This window comes from Neophocaena asiaeorientalis, unplaced genomic scaffold (assembly GCF_003031525.2).
Source record: "Neophocaena asiaeorientalis asiaeorientalis breed wild unplaced genomic scaffold, Neophocaena_asiaeorientalis_V1.1 scaffold15, whole genome shotgun sequence".
Taxonomy (NCBI): Eukaryota; Metazoa; Chordata; class Mammalia; order Artiodactyla; family Phocoenidae; genus Neophocaena; species Neophocaena asiaeorientalis.
In genome coordinates this window covers 12,411,469-12,431,835 of record NW_020185328.1, presented here as the reverse complement: position 1 = coordinate 12,431,835, position 20,367 = coordinate 12,411,469, and positions in this window count along the sequence as shown.

The window sequence follows — 20,367 nt, the reverse complement described above, 5'->3', positions numbered from 1 at the left end:
GAAATCCACTTTTTTTTTTTTTTTTGCGGTATGCGGGCCTCTCACTGTTGTGGCCTCTTCCGTTGAGGAGCACAGGCTCCGGACGCGCAGACTCAGCGGCCATGGCTCACAGGCCCAGCCACTCCGCGGCATGTGGGATCTTCCCAGACCAGGGCACAAACCCGTGTCCCCTGCATCGGCAGGGGGACTCTCAACCACTGCGCCACGAGGGAAGCCTGAAATCCAAATTTTTAAATCAGTCTGGATGCAATATTCAATATTCAATATATTTTATACTATTAATATTTTATTTAAAAGGGACTTGCTTTCCAAGCTGTTCATGAAGAAATCAGTCTCACCAAGATACTTCTAAGCACTCTATTTTTTTACCTATGTCATCAATATTTGGTTTTATATATATATATATATATATATATATATATATGTAATTGGAAACACTCTTAGCACATACAGTTATATTACTTGGGGTTAACAGCCTCCTCAGGCAAAAGAAAATTATGTATGAATACTAAATTTTTCAAGAATATTTTTGAAACAGGCACAATACTAGTTATAATGCTTTATAAGTCCTACATGTTTTGTTAGAACAATTTCTATAAACCAGTATCACTAAGTTGATAGAAAAGAAAATATTCCTAGGTAGCTGATTATCAATAAATATTTAGTTTACTGAATTTATTTACCTGTAGTCCTCCAAAATTAGTTTGAATAAACTTTTATTTAAAGTAAGGTGTTTAATATCAATCATGTGCATCAAAAGGTGCTGGGTCATTTGAAAGGAGGAAAAATGGCAAAAATAGAACAAAATTGCAATTGCATAAGTGTTATGCAATCAGAGCAGAAATGAATAGTGTGATGTTGAAATAGTTAAGAAAATTTGTGAGAATTGAACATGAATTTGAAGAATATCTTTTAGTATTGGTAGAGAAAAATTGATAGCACATTCCATGATATAGTAATGGTACAAACAAAGATATATATAGATGGGAACAAACATCACATGTTCCTTTAAGAGTGTCTTTAGAATTCCAGAAGTTTTGTGTTTCTTAAAGGCATAGCTGAAATCGAAATCACCAATAAGATTGTTAAAAAGATGCATCTTTGAATTTCAACCCAGACCTCTTCCATGTGGGTCCAAAGAATCTCTGGTGATTATCATACATACCACAATTTGACAGCCACCATATGAATACAGTTTAGCCATACATGAAACCCAATGCCAGCAGTTACCAGTTAGTACTGGCAACCTCTTTCCAAACATGATGGAAATTTACATAGAAAGGATTGCCTTTTCTTGGGAAAGACACTGATGTCCAAGTAGTTAAAAGTAAAAGTTTTGGAATCCATTTGACCTTAGTTTGAATACAAAGGGCAAGTTGCCTCATTTCTCTAAGCTTTGATTTTTTTTTTTCTTTTCAATCCATGCTATTAGATTGTTTCAAAGTCAAGGATCATGTCTGTTTGGTTTATAGTATTCTCAGCACCTAGCTTGATCAATAATTGTTGTGTACAGATGATGATGACATTTACTATGAATTAAATAAGATAATGCTAATCTCAGTGGATATATATAGAAAACACTCAAAATAATGTAGTTAATGATTCAATTACAATAGAAAGTCAGCCATTCATTCTGTGTTTATTTAGACTATCTGTTCCCAATCTAAGTTCTGGGAATGTAAGAATAAAGGAGACAAAATTTATGACCTCAATTATCTTACAGTTTTATGAAAAGAAATTCAAATAAATTGAAAATTTCATTAAAATATGACAGAAAAAAGGAACATGTGATAACATGGAATAAACCTCTAGATCAGCTGGGGTAGTGAGATGAAGCAGGGGACAGTTAAAGAAGACTTCCTTGAAGACATGGCATAATGTCTGTATTGGTTTCCTAGGGCAACTGTAACAAATTACAACAGAACAGGTGACTTAAAACAACAGAAATTAATTTTCTCAGTTCTGGAGGTCAGAATTCCAAAATCAAGGTGTCAACAGGGCTATGTTCCCTCTGAAGGCTCTAGGGAAGAATTCTTCCTTGCCTGTTCCTGCTTTTGGTTGCCTCCCAGCAATTCTTGGCTTGCACCTGCATCACTCCATTCTCTGCTTTCATCTTCACATGACTTTCTTCCCTATATGTTTCTCTGCGTGTTCTTTCCTCTTCTTACAAGGACACCAGTCATTGGATTTAGCCTCCCCCTCAACTTAATTAATTACATCTGCAAAGTCCTTATTTCCAAATAAAGCCACATTCTGAGCTTCTGGTGAGCAATGATTTTGGGGAAACATTATTCAACACACTGCAATATCTAAACAAGAATTTTGAACTACAAATAAAAGTTGATCTGACCGAAAAGATGGACAATTTCTCACCTGTGAGCACACTGCATTGTTAGTGGCTTGAAGTCACCATTGTCTATAGAGAAATGTTTATCAGAAAATATTTTTCCTTCTTGAGGTTACTATCTATCTTTTGGAGCTCCTGGATCTCCAGTCATGCCCATCCACTCTGGAAATAGGAGATCAGATCTAGTGTGGATACCAATAACCCTTTCAACCTTTAAACATCACTGGTTTGGGAGAATCGTTTTGCTTTCTAGACTCATGGATCCTTCCTTATAGAAACTGAGATCTTGGTTGTAATTCCTCTACAGGATAGAAGATACCCAGCTTTGATTTAGCAGATGGAGGTTGTTTTTTTTTGTTTTTTTTTTTTAATAATTTCATCTAACCTGTTTGTGTCTGTGCCTCTCCAAAACCAGGAATAACAAGATTAATGCCAGCTTCCTCTTTACACCTTTTACAGCAGCATTTATCACAAAGGGAGTGAAGGGAGAACTTGACAGAGGTGAATAAAGAACTACAGTGCCTATTTAAAAATTATAGAAAAAAGCTTGTGAGCTTCAGTTGCTTTTTCTCCTGCTCAATCTTTTCAGTAGAAACAGACAACATTTTTCTCTCTCCTATTTCTAGGAAATGAGCCAGATAATAGGTTTATTTTCCAGATTCAACAGCATTGGAGACCAAGCTTTACATATACCATTTGTTGGGTCTACTGAAAGAAACCCCCTAAGACCATGAGGGTTTCCTCCAAAGATTCACTTGGGATTACTGAGTTTTTCTGCTATGTTAACCTAAATTGTTGAGCATAACAAGCTACTACATACACTTTTCTGGAAGAGCAATACTACCTTTCCCACTGCCTTCTTTCTGCAAGTTAATGACATTTTTATAGTTGTAAATTGGCCTCTGACCTCTTAGCCATCTATCCCACTGGAGGAAAATGGCATGATCAAAGTCAGACTGTGTGCGTAAAGTATAGAACTTCTGAGTAGTAAACAAACATCTTCTCAGCAGATATTTTGTCCTTTGCTTTATGAAATAATTTACAAATTTTAGTTCAATCTATATTACCTTTGTTTAGATGGGCTTATTTCCATTTCTGATTTGTCAATAACTGTGAACTAACTCAGCAGGGAGAAAGTCAAAAAAAGTGAATTGTATTTGCCTGTGGAAGAGTTAGTATGCAGACAGTAAATAACAGCTAGTTTATCTGAATATAAAACAGGATTAAATCAACCAACTGGGTAAAACAGAATTTTAAGTGGAATATTTTTCAAGTGATATACTAAAATTGCTTCCAATGACAGTGCCTATATTTTTAAATAAATATCATCATATTCTCATAGTTGTATGTATTTTGGACCAAGTACTGGTTGAACATTTAAAACAATTGCTTTAATCTGAGTGTTGAGAATTTGATAAGAATATCTTTTGTTTTTTAAGATTATTTTATACTTTTGGGGAAATAATTAAACATTGAATATAATTACATAACAAAAAGGCAACTTCTACTGAACCAGTAACTAGAAGCAAGAAAAATGGCATGATTTTCCAGGAAAAAATTTTGATGTAAAAAACCAGTCAAAGGACATAAACTAAACATAAAATATTACATTTTCTGGAAGATAAAGATTTTTATGTATTTTACATTACTTTTAATATTACATTAGAGGACTATATACTCTCATATAAGATTTGAGAAAATCAGAATATGTACTGGCTGGAAATGTGAATGCTATATATCATTTTCATTATAATCATATCAATGGAGCCATTTCCCCTCCCCATTAATTCTCATTTTAATGACAACATTATGTACATACACACAAACACTTTGCTTTCAAGAAAGGCAAAATGATTCAAAGTTAAGATTGTAGACTTTTAATGCAGACCAGCTAATGAGCTTATATGAGATATTGCAGCTTGAATCTTAGTTTCACCTGTACCGCAGAGCAGCCATCCAGCACTTAGGAGCATGGGTCCTGGCTTTGATATCTCCTGTTTATTAAATTGATGACTTTGATCAGGTTAGTTAGTAGTTCTCTACTTAAGTTCCTCATCTGTAAATAGGAGGAATTATAATGTCTACCCCATAGGATTGTTGTGATAATAAAATAATTAATATTTTCATATGTACAGTGCTTAGAACAATGCCAGGTTTTAAGTACTTAAGACATTTCAGCAGCTGTTATTATCTACAAATGGATATATTAAAGTTGTCTCAGAGCTGTGAGGTAATTAAATGAGATATTTGTATATGAAACCCTTCATAGACTCTAAAGTGATGCAAATGCTAATTTATAATTAAGTGACTGGCAGAGAGGGACCCTCTATCTCTATTGCTCTCCTGTACAATGTGGGCTATAGCAAGTTTTCTAATCTATGGGTCTTCTCTTTAGATCTCCTGTAGTTGCTTCGAGGGTGCACATGAAATCAATTTACAGAAAGTAAATGGTTGTGTAAAAGTAAATTATTTTAATAACCTACACCAACAGTTTGCTAGTTACACTTTTTTTGTATTCACGCTATTGTGTTATGTTACTGATGGAATAGATATTGTCACCAATTTTAGGAGAGAAAACTAAGGAGTTGAGACATCAGAAAGTTGTTCAAGCACTTTGTAGCTGGAAGTTAATTCAAGTTTGTGAAATTCAAGGTCAAGTGATGGCACTTTTAGAAAGACAAGTCTTGTCACTATTATATTTAAAGCAACAGGACCAATTTAAGTTTCTTCCCAGCAGCCTACTCTTTCAGTTAGGGAGCTGAAGGAAAGTGCTGACAGGATCTATTTCTTTCAAACCTGATGTAAAAATGATTTCTAGGATTGCCAAGGTGTTGCTGAAAGCTTTCACTGACACCTGATTTGTCTAATGGATCCTTGATGATTATTTACCTCCTGGCATGGATAATGTTTGAGTAAGATTCCAGTGAAAATAAGATCTGTGTTCATCAGCCAACCTGCTCTAAACCTTGCATCTTTACTCTATCATTTTTTCTTTTCAAATTTAAAGTGTTCACATTGCTTCACAAACCCTCCTTGCCCACTCACAAGCTTTTTATAAGTAGGCACAAATCCTTTTTAGGGAATGCAGCAGATATAAGTAAATAAATACATGAATAAGGTTGTTCACTATGTAGTTTCTCCTCTGTCATCCTACTGTATTGGTTAAGAAGCATGGTCTTATATATGTTGTTGGACATAATATTACAGCATAATTAAGGCTATTTCCATATTAGAATAAATTGTTCTATTGAACATAGTGTTATTTACTGAACAGAAACACTGTGCTTACTTGAAGGAGCCATATGTTAATTATGACAGAGAACAAATTAAATTCCACTCTGTAATTTAAAATATTTTTTAAAAAATCAATCATTGCACGTTTATCATTTTGGTGTTAGTGCAAGAACTTGATGGAATTATGTAAGTAACTTTGCTTACTATTTGCAAAAGATTAAAAAATGAAAAAAAAATATTTTTAATGCAGAGGCTACTATCTTTTTGGAAGTTTTTAAGTTCTAAAAGGGAAATTGCAGGCTTGCATATGATGTTTATTCATCAACACATGTGTATTTATTGTTGGGTAAGATTGTGACAGTCCCTGAAAAAAATGGAGAGAAAAAATTTCTAAGGAGATTTACTTGAGCCTTTTCTTTCACAATAGCTCACGATGTAGTCTTCTGCCCTTGGCTTCAGATTACAGGTGAATTAGGCAGCCCTGGGTTTTAGCTTCATGTCCTAAAGTCTTAGATGTCAAAATTAAGCCTACATTTACAGGCAGACCAAATTAGTGATGTCTGCCTGAAGGAGAGTGTTTTCTAAGACAATGATAGAATGTTAGATTTACCAGAGTTTTGTATTGAATTTCTTGTGGTGTATTTTAGACTTGCTTATGATTTTCAGTGAAGAAGCACATTCATGTAGTAATCCATAGATGATTAATCTTGTTATTTTCCCTAGGCTCTAGTATATGAGAAGACTGCATAAAGACATCCTGGGAAAGCACTGCCAAAGCAAGACAGTGCAGCTTTTGATGTTCCCCTGCCTTTCCATACGTAGAGGGCAGATTGTGACAATGTGTGATTGTACTTTGGTCTACTTGTCCTGTCCATGGGTCCATTAAAAAATGATAGAGAACCCAGCAAACCACTGTCCTTGACAGTTTCCTAGACTTTACTGGGATTTCCATTATTGCAATTGTATAGGATAGTTTACTAAAGGATACAATTATAAATGATGGGGCTTCTAAGTGAAATTGTTTGGATATTTAGAAATGTACTTATATTGTTTTAGACCTTAGCTTTATACATAGAAGAACTACTGTAAAATATTTAAATCACAAGCTGCTAAGAATAAGATTTCTTTATATTAATATCTAATGTTTTTATTCTGGGTTTAATTAAATTTGAGTATAGTAATTGCTATTATTTACTCACAATTACTTAAAAAAAAACAAAACAGCCTTATTGAGATATAATTTATGTATAATACATTTTACCTAATTAAAGTATACAATTCAATATAATTTTTGTTGTTGTTTTTAAAATTTTGATAGTATGTTTTCCAAGTTGGGCAACCATCAACAAAATCTAGTTCTGGGAAATTGTTGTTGTCACAAAATGCAGCCACTACCCATTTTCTCTACAGCCCCCAGCCCTAGGCAAACACTGATCTACTCTCTGTTTCTATAGATTTCTAACAGTTTATAAAAGTGGAAAGATACAGTATGTGATCCTTTTATGACTGGTTTCTTTGACTTAGCATAATGTTTTCAAGATTCCACCCTTTTGTAGCATGTATCACAGCTTCATTCCTTTTTATTATTAAATAATATTTCATTATGTAGATATACGTATCACATTTTATTTATCCATTCATCAGTTGATGGACTTTTGAGTTGTTTCCACTTTTTGGCTATTGTGAATAATGCTTCTGTGAATATTTATGTGCAAGGTTTTATGTGGATTTATGATTTCATTGTTCATTGATAAATACCTAGGTGTGGAATTGCTGTGTCATATGGTAACATTCTGTTGAACATTTTGAGAAATGGTCCGACTGGTTTCTAAAGTGGCTGCGTAATTTTGCATTCCTCCCAGCAATGTATAAGAGTGTCAATATCTCTATATCCTTGTCCACATTTGTTATTGTCTGTCCTTTTGATTATAGCAATTCTAGTGGATGTGAAGTAGTGTGTCATTGTGGTTTTGATTTGCATTTCCCTAATGACTATTGATGTTGAGCATCTTTTCATGTGCTTATTGATAATTTGAATATCTTTGGGGCAGTGTCTATTAAAATACATTTTCCATTTTTTAATTGGGTTACTTGTCTTTTTATTATTGAGTTGTAAGTGTCCTTTGTATATTCTGGATAAAGTCCTTTATTAGATATGTGACTGGTAAATATTTTATCCCATGCAATAAATTGTCTTTTCATTTTCTTGATGATATCATTTGTAGAATATAACCTTTTCTCATTTCCTTATTCCTTTGTCATGCTTCCAAATGAATTACCCACACTGAAATCCTTTTCTCTGGTAATGCTTTTGAAGGAACTGCTCTACAATATTTACCATTTAAAAATGCTGATTGGTAATCCTGTGAGGCTGATTAAAAATATGATGAAAATAGTGTTCCATTAGATAGAACTTCAGTATCTTCCTTTATTTTAATTAAGTTGCCAACATTTTGTTGCATTCAATTATTAAACTCTGAATTACAACAAATCCTTATTTGTTTATTGCAAATGAGTATAAAAGTCTATGTTATATCTGTTACCCATATTTATAACCTACAAGAAAATTCCATACTTAACCTGCAATCTGTAGTACTTTTCTTCTTGTAAGAAATACTTTTTGGTTGGAAAGAGTATTTATAGCCTTGAACATTCAGATTAGGAGAAGCTAAGGGGTTTTTCACTGCCAGAAAAAAAAAAAAAACAACAACAAAACAAAATGGTGAAGCAACACATGAAAACCCTTGACTTATTTCACATTTTTACTATTTCACACACACACACACACACACACCAAACAAACAAACAAAAAACCATAGTCACTAAAAGTGTATCTATTGTAGCACCAAAGCATAATATCCAGCATGCAGTGAGTGGTAACTAAACCTTTGCTGCAGAAAGTTTGAAAAAATTGCAAAGAAGCCAGGTAAGTTGAATGAGGAAAGGGAATTTAAGCAATGCAATACTAAGAGAAAACTAATTGTAGACTAAGGAGTAAATCAGCAATTGTTATATTGAAAACTTACTCTGTTCAGGAAAGGAGACAGAAGCTAAATCTCAGAGCAGAAACAAAAGTTATCAGATAAAAGGTGAGAAATCAAAGGTAATTTTAAATTTTTAACTGAAGTTTTCCTTTCAAAACGGGAAAAGACCCCTAGATACATAGTAAACATAAAATATTTGATGAACTCTCATGGTTTTTATCCACAACACACTGAAAAAGGGAGCAACAGAGTTGTCTTAAATGCAGACCAAAGGGAATTGAGCAGATAGTAAGACATGAGATGGTTTTGAATAACTGAGGGATCTGTTTAAGCAACTCACAGGGCCTCATCACACTATCAAAAGACATTCACAAATAAATTAATTCAATAGCTTTGCTTTTGAAATGTTTTATTATCTGTGGGTGACCTTCTCTAAAGGCATCTTAGAAGGGGATGGCTATAGAATGCAGTATGAAGAACAACAACTCCCAAGAAGTTGTGGCTGTGGGGTGTGGCAAAATCACTTTGCTCAAACATCAGGACATGACAATCCAAGAGCTTCAAACAAGAAGTGAAAAGCTAGTCTATTTGAGGTTGTGTTTTTTTTTTTCCATTGATACGTTCTAAGCACTTTTGTGGAGGGAGTGCTTTCTTCCTATAGAGCAGACTGTTTTTATCATAAGCAGATTGGAACCTACAAATGCCTCTTAATCCACCTTTCACTTTGACTAATAATCCCCAGCCTCTGAAAACTTATATGAAAATAAAGTTAAGAAACACATTTTTAAAATGTCCCCATTAGCTTTTAAGAATATTTATTACCCTGAGCTCCATGTTCTGTAGTAGCAAGTAATTACATGGGGCTTCCCAGTTCTGAATGACAATATAATATTGAATTCAAAAAGGAGAACTGTCAGCAAAGTGTAGATGATTCATTTTGTGAATTCAAGGATCTTGATTTGAATGAACTTTCAGAAGAGGGAGGAAGGAGGGAGGTAGATGAAACAATTGCAAAATCCAGGTGAATTATACTGTTTGGAGCATTAAATTTTTAATGTTAACTAAGAAAAACTGGCGAAGCCAATATAGTCTAAAGAACACTATCAAAGATTCTCTTCTAGGCAGAACGCCAGACAGCTTGAGCCAGATTTTCACAGCAATACCTTCAGGTTTTATTTAAATTGAAATAAAGCCTGTCGTCTTAGCTTCAGCTGGCACAAAGAATGCACAGCTTCTTACTCAATTCCAACATTAGTTCTACAATTGCATTTGGTGATATATATTTGCAAATATATATGTCAGAGTGTTTTTACATAGCTTGCCAAAAGTTATTGTTAAAATTCATTATTCAGTTAAAAGTAAAATAAATGATTAAATATACAAATGACTAAATTAACAAATACATAAATAACACCAGTAGTTCACAGTTACCTTGCCAGAAATTATTCAGTTGAAAATTGAAACATCTGGAAAGAAAATGGATGTGTCATAGAAATTAGATTGACTTAATTTGGGTCATCTGGTCTTATGTATTTAAATGACACTTGTTTTTTAAACGGGTAATATAATCCATAATCTTATCTGCAGTTCAGTTCTTAATGTCTTAAGGGATAGGACTCTGGAGATCTCAAACTAGTAAAGTCAATTTGCATTTTGAGAACATTTCTCTAGTCTCCATTTTGCTTAATAATGGGCCTTAAGTTCAAGAGTCATTACACTCCTTTAAACAAATGTTTTCTGTGTCCATAAACATCATCTATTCATAAAGCCCTGTAGCTACACACATCGAGCACTTTAATGGTTGTCATATCTCTTTTATTGGACACATTGTTGAAATGTTCCCTCTCTACCTTTTAAGAATGAACTTAGTTTGTCTTTGCATCATGTCAAATTTTTAAAAACATGCTTTGTTTCTTTGTGTAGTATATGCACACTATAATCAAAGTTCATTTCCAACACAAAATTTTAAATGTTATTTTTGTTGATAACAGAAATAATTCTATCTGTGAATAAAAATCTCGATTTCCTTAAAATCATAATTTTGATCTCAATATATTTTACTAATACACTTGCAAAATAATTTAATTTTACTTATATTTTTTCAAAATATAATATAGTGTTTTAATCAAAGGATGGAATCAGTTAATTAAAAACACAATAAAATAAGTCCACTTGCTCCTTCCCATCCCTTTCTCTGTGGTTGGTGTAGGGTTCCAGGGTCTCAGATTCAGTGGGAATTGGGTGGAGAATGTGGTTGGCATAGTGCAGTAGAGTAGAACTATGACCAAAACTGAGGCCCACGTGCTGACACATATTTACTGAGCATCTACTATGCATAAGGTGTTCTGCTAAGTGTTTGGAGAGATCTAACTGTATTCATGTGTTTTTTTCCTCATTTATTAGCATAATTTCACATCAGCTTGTTAGAGAAGTTCTTTCTTATCTGTTTTCTCATCAATGGTTCTTTTCTGAGCCTTGTCTGTCATTATGCCTGTTTTTACACTCCTTGTGACCTCCTTGTTCTATATTGTCAGCCTGAGTTGGTAGCACAATATCACAATCATGGTATAGCACTGCCCAAGACACTTAAAAATGATATGATACTGGACAGGCCAATGCTTCCTACCTATATGCATTCTTAAAATTAGGTTGTGAAGGAAAGTTTGATTAATAACACATGTGCATATGTATATATACACACACCACAAGCATTAAAGAAGGGGACAAAATAATAGCAAGACAGAAAACCCTCCTGTTCTTCCAACTTTGCCATTCTAGGCTATTGTCTGCTCCTAATAGATGTGTTCATTATTAGTTTTGTATCAATCTGAATAATTTTGTATATGCTTTTTTCTTTTTTTGGCGGGGGTGGTGGGATACGCGGGCCTCTCACTGTTGTGGCCTCTCCCGTTGCGGAGCACAGGCTCCAGACGCGCAGGCTCAGCAGCCATGACTCACGGGCCCAGCCGCTCCGTGGCATGTGGGATCTTCCCGGACTGGGGCACGAACCCGTGTCCCCTGCATTGGCAGGCGGACTCTCAACCACTGCGCCACCAGGGAAGCCCTATATATGCTTTATACTCTTCCTCCACCATACCCCTGAACTTTGATAAGAAAGCTATACTATTTTCTTTCTCCCAGGCTCTATTCTTACTTCCTCCTCATTTCAACTGCTTTCTCTGGTTCAACCACTATTATCTACTACCCTCCCCGTAAAGCAGCATATTCCTTTGGTTAGAGCAAAAAGACATAGCTCAGCAATTTGGAACACACAAATGGAATCTTTCAAACAACCCTCCTGCTGTGAAACCACAAACAGGTGCACATCACTGGAATTGATCTCACATTTGTTTGTTTTCTATATGAGGCTGTAATCCCACTTCTCACATGAATAACAGTTATTTATTTACATATCTATTTACATGTATATTTACAGTAATAGCAACAAGCCAGTAGGGTAGAGATCAGGAAAATGCTTTTCAGGTGTTTGGGATGAAATTTTATTTTTTATTTTCTCTTTTTACTTTTTTAATTATTTCCAATGGTATATATGAACTGTATCTTTTATATCTCTAAGCCCAAATACTGACACATTGCCTAGCAGAGAATCTCAATGAATATTAAATATTTAATGAATTAATGGATAGGTCTGGATTAATGTATTATTAACTGCTTTGATAAAACTTAATTTCAGCACAGCCCAACATGCTGGAGTAAGTCAAAGCAAGAACACATTCTGGAAGTCTCTTACTGACACTAGAAGGGGAAGGAACTAGCTTTGAACTTGATTTCTGTTCACATGTAAAATTTCTTTAAAAAATATTCTGGCTTTAATAACTGAGTCTTTAGAAAAAAAATATCTTTTGGCTCTTCAGATTGGTGGTGTACAGTTAGGTTTGTAATTTTTACTAAGTTCTTATTTTTGATTATTTCATTATTTTCCTCTGTATTATAAGAGCTTTAGGATTGATCTAAAAGAAACTCCATTTCATTGGTGAGACACTGAGAGTAGGAAGAAAAAGAGGTCCTAGATTTTGTTTTAAAACCAGATTCATAGAAGATACTGTCTGATTATTTCAAGGCCCAAAGCAATACATTTAAAACTTCATTAAAGGTATTAGGGTAACTTTTATTCTCTAGCTATAATTATCTAGTTAATGAAATTTTGCCTTTTAACAAGGACCTAATCCTTATAAATTGTTGCATTGAATTTAATAAATTTTAATTTTCTTTTGATAGTACTGAGCTCATCTTTATACATTAGCTGCTAAAATCCTGTCTTAATGTTGATATTGACCCATTATAATATTTGAAATCAATGTACACAGACTCAATAAGTGAGTGAAAGAATTTTCTAATCCATGCAATTGAAAATTTGTGTTTTCATTTTATAACACAGACCTAACCTATCTTATTTTAAATTCATTGTAGGAGCTTGACTTGCAAGAGAAAAATATCATAGAATATTTTAAAGTCCTATTGCTGTGGAGATTTATGCAAATTCCTTATGGAAATGTATACACAACTTTCCCTTCATCAATAATGATGAATATTTTCCTGTGAAATATAGGCTGGGCCTCACCATCAATATATGAGTACTCCACTGTACTCTTCGTATAGAAAGCATTGGTGACATTTCACTGAAAAATATCCTCAAGTTAATTTAATGTTTCACATGACTTTAGGAATTCTTTTGTATGCGGGCCTCTCACTGTTGTGGCCTCTCCCGCTGCGGAGCACAGGCTCCTGGCACGCAGGCTCAGTGGCCATGGCTCACAGGCCCAGCCGCTCCATGGCATGTGGGATCTTCCCGGACCGGGGCACGAACCCGTGTCCCCTGCATCGGCAGGAGGACTCTCAACCACCGCACCACCAGGGAAGCCCAACTTTAGGACTTTTAAACAGTGGATTTGGATGTACACATAAAATCCTTTTATTTTCTCTAGGAGGTCTAGGGAGGGAGAAGAAATGTGTTGCAAGTGTTGGGAATTAAAGCAGGTTTTAATAAACGTATAAGTTATTAAGAAAGCTTACTCAAATTAAGGACCCATCTATGACGGTTATAACAAGGTATTTTTATAAGCCCTGTATCTAAAATCCACAGTGATATTAGTTTGACTATTCATTTGCCATTCTAAATTAAAGTTATAACTTTGAACACCAGGGAGTGTGAGTGAATGAAATAATCAACTGCAAAATGGGAAGTAACTTGTCCTGAAAATTTTTTCTTAAGTGATTTTTGAAATAGAATCTATGCAATCAAATTTTTCCTTTTCTTTGACTTGGTAAGGAAAAGAAAATATAAGCTTTAAAAATTACCATATTAAAACACATATGGCATCAGTCCTCTTTTTACTTACCAAAAATATTTTTGACAGGAGAAGGAAAGGGCTGGAATCTGAGAGGGCAAGTAGACATGTACTTTTTAAGTTCTATTACATTGATTGATTTCATAAAAGTAACAAGCTATTTAAAATTTACACTCTATCCACTTACTTACTTGTATTCTTCAACAGATGGCACCCAGCAAAAGAGGCAAGCCATCAATCATCCTGTGTGTTGCCCAGCACTTTTCCTGTCCCAATTTTCTCGTGCATTTCAGCGCCATTTGCCACAGTGGCATCTCTACATATCTCTTTGCTGAAACAGTCAGCTGCCCTAGCTTGGCTTCCTAAATCACTTGGCCCAAATTTCAGTCTCTCTCTTAAGAAAAGCTAGGCACAACGTATCCTGTCCACATGCTCGAATCAGTGTGTGTATAATTTAGAAAAAGGACATGAACAAAGGGGGTACTGGGGCTGAACAATCCCTCCAGTTTTTACAAGAGTCTGTTCTTTAGTCTATAATGATTTTCAAGAAGTGGATTTAATGGTGCATCTCTTCTTGGTGCAGCTTAATTTGATGGCTTGGATCGATAACCTCTTGCATTCCGAAGCATCTCTGAGATTTTGACAATTCGTACCAATTAAGTTCAAATGTTCCACGAAGTGACCCATCTGACAGTATCTTGTCAGTCATTTGACAACAAGTTGCTCCTATTGCATGAATTATAAACATGATCAATCCCCAAAGGGGTCTTTCCAAAGGGCAGTGGTAGCAACATATTAGAAGGGTAGGAAATTTAAATTTAAAGGAGAAGGGAATTAATTTTCATGAAGTTAATAAAACACCCACACTCTTGATTACTAATAGATATTAGTTTGCACTTCAGAACCTATTCCATCTGAGTGAACAAATGCTACTTCAAAATGTCAGTGCATCAAAGTTGAAAAACATCATAAGTGTAGAATTCTAATCATATTTTGGTTGGATTAGAGGGCTTGGTCTATTTGAAAATGAGTAAAGGCACTTTAAAGACTGGACCATTTGCAGCAGTAACATCATGCTTTGCATAACCTGTTCCTTTTAGCTTGTTTCATCCTATTTTAGTAAGTTAGACACAGTATTTGGTTTTCTTTTCATCTTATCAAGGATTGTGAGTACTGTTCACTTTGTTTTTACCACATTCTACCTTATAATGCCACCTTTATGTATGTGAAGGTCCAACTATATAATAAGCAGGTCCAATGCAAAATGGAAATTCAGAGCACCTTATGCATCAATTTATTAAGACACTCAAAATGGCTACAACAGAGCAGTAGGCCAAAGCTAGGGCACTTCCTATGTGCATAATATCTTTCTGATTCCAGTTTAACATCTTTGATGACAAAAACTTTTTTCTTTTTCAGTTATTTTAAATATTATACATTAATATGCTTTAAAAATCGAAATGTATAAAAGAAAATACAGTGAAATTTGAGCAACCTTCTTGCCTAAAACCCTCAGTCATTTTGTGGAGTTAGCATCACCATCAACAGAGTCCTGTGTGGGATGTGTCTTGTGCATAATGCCTTTACACTTTGTAGAAATTAAATAAATATTTGTTGGTAGCTATATTAGACTATATGTTCTGGATATAGCAGCAAGGGAAGTGAGTCATTGACTTAGAGAATGTTTGACAGTTAAGCTGGAGAAAAGACATAAATATGCACCTTCACTTAACGAGTGGACACTATCAACAGTTTTCTCTTAATACTAATTGTGCTCATTTATAATGTTCAGTTTAAATTAATTTTAAGAGATACTAATTATATTGATCCCACATAGAATTCACTGTTGGCTTCATAATGGAACTTGCTTGACAAAATTCAACCGAATTGAAAGCATATTTGGATCCCTGTAACAGTGAACTTGATTTATTTGCATTAAACTGTTTGATTTAGGTTAGGATAAAATAAAACACAGTTGAAAAGTCCTACTATGTAACAGGAAATTTAATTATATCCTCGTGACACCCCTGTGCATTCGGGTTTGTCATCACAATTTTATAGACAAGACGTGAAAGCTTAGATAATGGAAGAACCAGCGTAAGGTCACTGAAGCAAGTAAATGGTTTCCAAGTCTGTAAACATAGTTCTTACATAATCCCTTGAGTTTCCATGTTACCAAAAACTGTTAAAAATACTTCATTCAATACTTATATCAGTTACTCAACTATTATAAGCTCCCTAAGAAAACTGATAATTGTACTACTCAGAAAATTGTATCTTTTGCATTTGAAAAAAAATATTGTCTTATAAGAATTCATCAACGCTAATAAAGTATGCAAAAGGGGAAAATCAACACAATTAATATCTAAACCTTAAAAACAAAAACAGAAGGGATAAAAAGAAATGACCTGGAGCCCTGTCTGTGAGCATTATTTATTTATTTATCTGTTGGATTTATATTGTGCCTTCCTTCTGAAGAGTTCGTTTAAAATCTTGTATGTGGTATGCTTTGAAAGAGAAATTTACAAAGTCTGCCTGGGTTTGGAGGTGGATAACCTCACACAACATATTCCAAGCACTTGGTGTATGCAAAAGAGTCTGACTGCCACCTTGAATGGATAATTGACATTTACTTATCAGTTAACACATTTACAAGTGTTTTTGTTCTCACTTTATTTTTTCCTTCTTGTTAAAATATGAAGCTTTTAGTGGTGATGATGTGATGTCCAGATCAGTATGGTTAAAAGGAACAGTAGGTAATCTGTAGTCTTTTCCAACCAGAGCACATGCAAAGACTACCCATTATTTCAAGCCCTGGGGGGATAAAATGATCTTTTGCATCATTTCTCAAGTGTGAAATGAAAGATGTATCTTTGGCAGTGTTTAGATTTCTAACCACATAAAGGATTGGAAGTGTTTTTGTTCCAACGTAAAATGAGAAGATGGTGTGATTTCAAAATACTCATGTCTGGGGAAAGGGCTGGAAAATAGCATTTTTTCCTCAGGTCGTATTTATTCTCAAATAGGCCATTTATTCATTTACTCACTTATTTTCTAATTTTTTCGGTGTCTACCATATGTAAAACAATTAAGATAAACACAAATAGTTTTAAGACATGGTCCCGGACCTCAAAACAAAGTAAGGCAAAGATGCGTGGAAATGATTACAGGGAATGCACTTCAAGGTGAGATTTTATTTGAAGCAGAAAAGATGGACCATATATAATGGGCTGGGTATGGAATTAGGTAGCCTCAATGCCTGAACTGAAATGCCTCTGTGAGTTTTTCTGGAGAAAAGAAAATCTTATAGAAAAGTCACAGAAAAACATTTTGACAAGCCACCTTTCAGATTTGTGATGTTTACATGAAGGAATTTAAGCATGGGGAAATGGGCAGGAAGATTTGAGTACATTACACTGAATGGGATCACAACAGACAGTGCAAAGGAAGCATCAGCTGATGTGGGTCTGGATAAATTGATCTTACTTGTAATCATATATATTTTCTTCTTGGAATCATATAACTTTGCTCACTCCAAGATGGACTCTATGCCATTTGATTTTCCACTAATCTAGTATTGTTTATTCTCATGTGATATAATGCTTCAAATCTTAAAACTAATTTTTGTCTAATACTAATACCTTTAGTAACTAATTTACTTGGGAAAAATCTATTGTCACCTCTTCTCTATTCTTGTCTTTCTCAGTAAACTAATTTATTACCAGAAGCATTGTTTCAGTATTCAGGTAAATAAGCTATGATAGAGCTCATTATATTTATTATCTTGTATTACCATTAATGCAAACAGTAGTACATAACGTTGTTGATGAAAAAAGGGAGATGCTTTTCTCCCAGTCTTTGTAAAGAGTGTTCTGGGAATTCCTTTATACATCCAGTTAGTGAAGATATATATATATATACACACACACAGATACTCTTTTAGGAAGATTAAATCTGTTATATATATATGTATATACATACATATATATAATTTGCCATATATAAATTAATATATATATGTAAATATATATATAAAAATAACAGATTTAATCTTTCTAAAAGAGTAATTTCTGTCCCTGCCTCAAAAACTTTCAGGGTCTTATTAAATCTTGGACTCCTAACATTGACAATCAGCACCTCTTGCAATTTGGTCCAAATTTAATTATTGCTGTTTTTTGGTTGATTTGTTTGCATCTTAAGCTCCAGGAAAACTGAACTCCTTGATGGACACCTACTTGTGCCTGGTATATGCTTCTTTCTCATTTCTGTATGTTCAAATTCAACCTGTGTTGTTATGCCCAGATAAAATTTCAACTCATCCAAAATCCTTTCATTTATCTCTAGGTTAAATAATCTTGCCCTGCTCTGAACTTACGTGGTACTTTACCTGAACTTCTTTATGACATTTGTCACTTTCAATCCTGTATAATCGTTCTTTATATAACACTGAGAACACATTATTTATATACATGTTATTTTCCTCTCTCTCAAGATAATAAGTTCCGTGAGGCTCATGTCTAAATTTGTCAACGTATCTGACATACCAGTACACCATTTGCTTTGTACATAGAAGGCATGCAGCCATATTTTTTAAGGAAACAAATGAAGATTAATGTTATAAATGATGAAACAGGAAGGTAGCAATTCAATGGTTTTCCCAAAGTCACAAAGAAAATCTGAAGAGGAAGTTAAAGTAAAAATTTTAGTTCAGAAAATTCAACAATTTCCAAAAATATCAATGAGAGTAAATATTAATTCATTAAGTATTACAGATGAGCTTTTGACCTATTATGGTACAATCACCGTTTTAGGGGAAGATTCCAAACACTTCCCCTCTGCAGTCTGACTTTGTTTTCCACAAGTAATTTCCTTATTTCTCTAAGGACTATATAATATATAGAATTACTTGAACCTGGATATGTATAGCTGAATTATTTTAGAAACTAACACCTCATATTTGGAGGTTCAAACACTCTTGATTAATAATTTTGTGGTTTTATTTCTTTTCATTTTTGTGTAAGTCAGTCTCTCCTAGAAATGTTCCAATCTCATGAGAAATACAAAGCTTTTGGTATTTCATTTCATCTAAGAATCATTTCATCACAGCATCCTTGACATTTGGTGGAAAGGCTTATTTTTTAAAGGTGTCAAGAACTATTTCAGTTACAAGTTACACTACTATTTGGTTTTCTTTTTTTTATTTTTAATAGATAGGAGGGTGGTAGTTATTCATAATCATAGTAACATGGTGTGTATTTTACTGTCCAACTTACTAGATCAAAGGAGAATACTTAGAATACCCCTTTTGTTCTTCTTTTTTAAATTCAAGTATAGTTGATTTACAATATTATGTTAGTTTTAGGTGTACAACATAGTGATTCAGTATTTTTGCAGATTATAGTCCATTACAGGTTATTACAAGATAATGAGTATAATTCCCTGTATTATACAATATATCCTTGTTGCTTATTTATTTTTTATATAGTGGTTTATTAATCTCATACCCCTAATTTCCCCCCACCTCCTGTTCCCTCTCCTCTTTGGCAACTGCAAGTTTGTTTTCTATATCTCTTAGTCTGTTTCTGTTTTGCATATATATATTTATTTGTATTAATTTTTAGAGTCCACATATAAGCGATATGAATACAGTGTGTGTCTTTCTCTGTCTGACTTATTTCACTAAACATAATATATTCTAGTTTCATCCATGTTGCTGCCCTTTTGCTCTTCTCACTCATATTCTAGTCTAGTGCTTTCATTTTCTCAACTTGGAAGTAAAAAGATGATCCAACTTAAAAAAAAAGTCTCCTGTGTTTTTAGCAAACATTTTACAACACCAGAGGAAGGTGTTATTATTTTGTTTATGGCTGGTGCCTAGTGTATATTTTCCATATTGCTGGTGCCTAGTGTATATTTTCCATATTTTATTTTCTCTGCAGATGCTTACATATCTCTCCTCCATTTCCAGACATTCTTTGGTTTCATAGCTTTAAGATCTAGATGAGATATTGAAAAGCATGTAAGTCTGCTTTTACATTTCATAAATTAAGAAACTGAAGCTCTGAAAGGCAATATGACTTATTAAAGTAACACAGCTACAAAGCCCTCTGTTTCATTTTTGAGTGGGTATATTGACCGGAAGGAAAGTTGAGGTCAGTAGCAGTGAATTAAATTACTGAATTAAAAAGAAAAAGTAGAAGCTATTTGGGTCTTATGTAAAAAGAGAGACAAAAGCCAGAAGAAATATGGAATATTGTGCACACTTAGGGTCACGAAGGTGAGGTGACTCAAGGACATGGTGAGAGTTTGATCAAATATAAATAAATTTTGAATAAAAGCTGTATCACTGTCACTTGAACTTGTTAATCATTTCACATTGACAAAAATCACTTGCAGAAAAAATGTGATTGTAATTGTAGACAGAGTCACACCGTTTATCTAGTTTTAATTTGGCAAAAAGAATGGGAAGGTTGGAGAAGATTGTTCCCCAAGA